A 3,944-nucleotide genomic window follows, 5' to 3' on the forward strand; every position below is an offset into this window, starting at 1 on the left:
AATCACCCCCCTCGCCCTGTTATCTTGTGCCTATCTCTGTTATTGATAATGCTAGGAGTCTCAGGCTTCATTTCTAAGCAGTCATGGATCACTTCTGACTTTAGCATTCTCTGAGCTCATGAGAATTCAAGATTCACACTCTAGTGCTTCAGCTTTGAAGCACTGATAGGGACTGCTAATGTGACCTTTGTAGGACATTGAATGGTCAGTTAATCATTATATCCTTCCCAACAGACTTCAGAGTGCTATTAGTCACATGCCACATGAGTGAGCTAAGAGTCTATCCAACAAATTCCCTTTCCTGACCTGAAAGACTCATTTAGGCAAAAGGATGTTACTTCTACCCAACGGAGACCTTTCATCAGTCAGACTTCTTTTGTTGCTATGAAGTTGGGTTTAGCTGGTGACCTCACTCCTGGGCTATGACTTCATCAACCTTTTCTTTCCTTACTTGGTTGGGTTTAATGAGGTGGCATAACACTCAAGCCATACTGTCAAAACAACCAAAATGTTTTCATGAGCTAAATATTTTCACTGTTAATTTGAAGAACTGCTGTCATGTATTAGAACAAATATGTATATTTGGGGACTTCAGATCTATGCAACTAAATAATTTTCCTTTTCTGAAAGAGACTTAAAATGAATGCATTGATTCTAATTCATTTCTCATCTTCCACCTGTCGTCATCAGAACTGGTTTTTGCTTTCTATTATTCACTATTTAAATATATCTTAAAATATACTATTTTAAAATATCTTATACTCATTTTGTACAATATGTTATTTCATTGCTGTGTAAGAGTGCCTAAGTACTCATATCACTTATTTTCTTTGACCAGTTTTAGCAGCTTGCTTTGGATGTGAGTGTGCATTGTGTGTGGGTATGTAAGTGTTCCGTATTCTGTTTCCACTGGCTAAATTTCATGGACAGAATGAATTTTGGGAGATGTAAAGTAGTGCCCTTTATGTTTCCCCATTTCTTACAAACTGTACATACATTCTTACTAATTAAACCCCACTGAGTTTACCTGTAGGTGTGATCTGAGGAGCTCAAGAAAAAAAAAGTATTCATTGGAAACTTTGTGATGAACATTTTGTAGGCAGTTCAGTTGCCTCAGCTTTCATCTTCCTCTCTTGCTCACTTGGGCCTCCTACAAACTAATGCATTTATTTATTTTTTTTCCCTTTCACTGAACACATACAAAAGTGGCTTTGGGGTCCATAAGGCCTGCAGATCCCTTGGTGATCCTGTGAGACCCCATGGTCCCTGGACTTCTCAGATTCAGTAACAAAGACTGCTACCTGTTAACTCTTTCTTTCTTTCTTTTATTAGTTGCTCATGACAATACAATGATCTTGACATATCATACATTTGATTCAAATGGGGTATGAATTCTCATTTTTCCACGTGTACAGGTTGCAGGATCACATTGGTTATACGGTCACGTTTACACATACAGCAATACTAGTGTCTATTTTATTCTGCTGCCCTTCCTGTCCACCCCCTCCCCTCTCCTCCTCTCCCATCACCTCTCTCTACCCAATCTACTGTGACACATTTCTCTCTCTTTTTTTTCTTCCCCCTCACATCGTCATACATGTATTTTGTATAACAAGATCATGGCATTTGCAGGGAAATGGATGACATTAGAGCAGATTATGCTAAGTGAAGTTAGCCAATCCCTAAAAAACAAATGCCGAATGTCTTCTCTGATATAAGGGAGGTGACTCAAAATAGAGTAGGGAGGAAGAGCATGAGAAGAGGATTACCACTAAATAGGGAAGAGAGGTGGGAGGGAATGGGAGGGAGAAGGGGAATTGCCTGTTAACTCTTTCTATGTTAAAGAACTTAATGGAGACATTTGATAGAAAGGATATTATTTCTGCTTCCTGAGAGTGAAATGCATGAAAAACACTCCTTGTACACCTTTTTAGAAAGTAAATATTTAGTTATATAGTAATTACTTATTTTTATCACCATTCAAGCTGCTTTTATACAAATGAAGGGAAAAATTAGTTCTATCAGAAATATTAACCAGTTTGCAGGTATTATAAATGATATGGTTCTCATATTCATTTTTTTTGTATGGATATGAATAGATTATGTGTTTGGGGGGTAATTGTTGTTCTTATAAAGGAAGATACTGATCTATGAATATTTGTATATATAGATCTGTTTAGGAAGACTACATATGCCACATGAAGAATACATTAGTGGAAATTGACTTTTGTGTTAAATGAGTCTTTTAAAAGACCCCCCCCGCCAAACACACCCTTCCTAAAGAAAGTGAACAGCTTGGTAATGAACACAGTTGGAAGAAATTAAAGTTGCATATAAAGTGTGCTCTCAGTAAATTGTTTATTTTGTTACTTAAATTCATTGTGATATTTAAAACGTAGTGGGGAGAGATGGTTACTGCTTTCTTCTTGAAATGAACTGGGTTTTTATGGTCTTCCTCTGATTTCTTTCCTCATTATTCTAGTTTTCCTGAGCTTTTCAATGTTTAGTGGAAGTACTACCTAGAAAAGCTCTAGTGATATCTCTGTAGAAGCAGCCAGCAACCGTTAGCTACTCCTCATGTGAAGGTGGGGTGTTTACAGTTCTGATATGGCCTAATACCTTCACTAAGGGAAATGTAGATAGTGGTGTCATGGTTTTAGGCAGCTAAACTTCTTAAGCTATCACCTTTACTTATAGAAAGAGCCTCAAAAGTACACTTAAAAGAAAAAAGAGACTTTATGGAAATGTTATATATTACAATGAAACATGTCAGTGTACCATAAGGTACATCAACATCAAATCAGAATACAAAAAACTCTATGTCACAACATTATTCTGCCTCACAATCAAGGATTTTTCTTGAGAAATATGAGCATGTTCATTTTACTTAGGAGTCAAAAATCTTTCAACATAGATTACAGACTCCCAGAGAATGATATAGGTATCACAGTCTAGATGGGAATGAAAGTTCATGTAATGATAGATAATATTTGTGGCTCATGAACAACAATATCTTCATTGTGGAATTTCATAAAATATATTTTCAGTGCCCCTGTAACTAAACTTTGAAATTACTGGTTTTGTTTACATATATCTGTGTCAATGACCCAGATCTGCCATCAGGGATCTGTTTGGGGAAGGTGTATAATATGATTTTGTATGTTGAAAGGTGAGCTGTTCTTTGACCAGAAGTCATTTCATTTACTGCAGTGGTCCTATCCATCTCCATTTCTTCCTAGGGGGCAGTCATTAGACGAGGACAAGCTCCATCCCTCATTGTGACCATCAACTCATCAGCCGTCCCAAAGCCACTTATCCGTGAAGGCAGTCAAATTTCAGTAGAGCCAGAAGAGTTACCCAGCTACTAGATTTCCTGTATTTTGAGTTGTGTTCTCACCTCCATTTCCCATCACAGGCCTCACCTGGCTCACAGCATCCCCTTTTCCCAATTTAACACTTCTGAAATGGGGTGTGTTTTAAAATAAGTGTATATATATTTAATGTACCCATATCTTATTCCTTCACCACTCAGAAATTGTTAATTAACTGATGGCGCATATAGAACTGAGGAATTACGATGTTACTTAACAATGAACAAAGAAAAAATGAAGAATACTTAATTTCTATGGTGATTTCTTGGAACAGGTAGTCAAAAGTCTTGCTTATTCAAATTTGGCTACTTAATTCTTTTCTTTCTTCTCCAAGTTCCTCAAAAACTGGAAATACTGAGCCTAGAGATTCAGCTTTCATAGTACTCACTCAAACTATTGTCAGTTTTCTTTCCTGTTCTGACTCCTCTTTGCCCTCCCTTTCTTTCCCAAAACCAAACTAATTTATAGGAGGGAGTGGTATCTTATAAATGGAACTGTGGGGGTTCCTGTGGTGGGGAAAAGGTTCAAGGTGGCTTAATTGAAGTTGCGGAGCAATATCTAGTTTTATGGAAG

The sequence above is a fragment of the Marmota marmota genome, unplaced genomic scaffold (assembly GCF_001458135.2).
Source record: "Marmota marmota marmota unplaced genomic scaffold, marMar, whole genome shotgun sequence".
In the NCBI taxonomy this organism is placed as follows: Eukaryota; Metazoa; Chordata; class Mammalia; order Rodentia; family Sciuridae; genus Marmota; species Marmota marmota.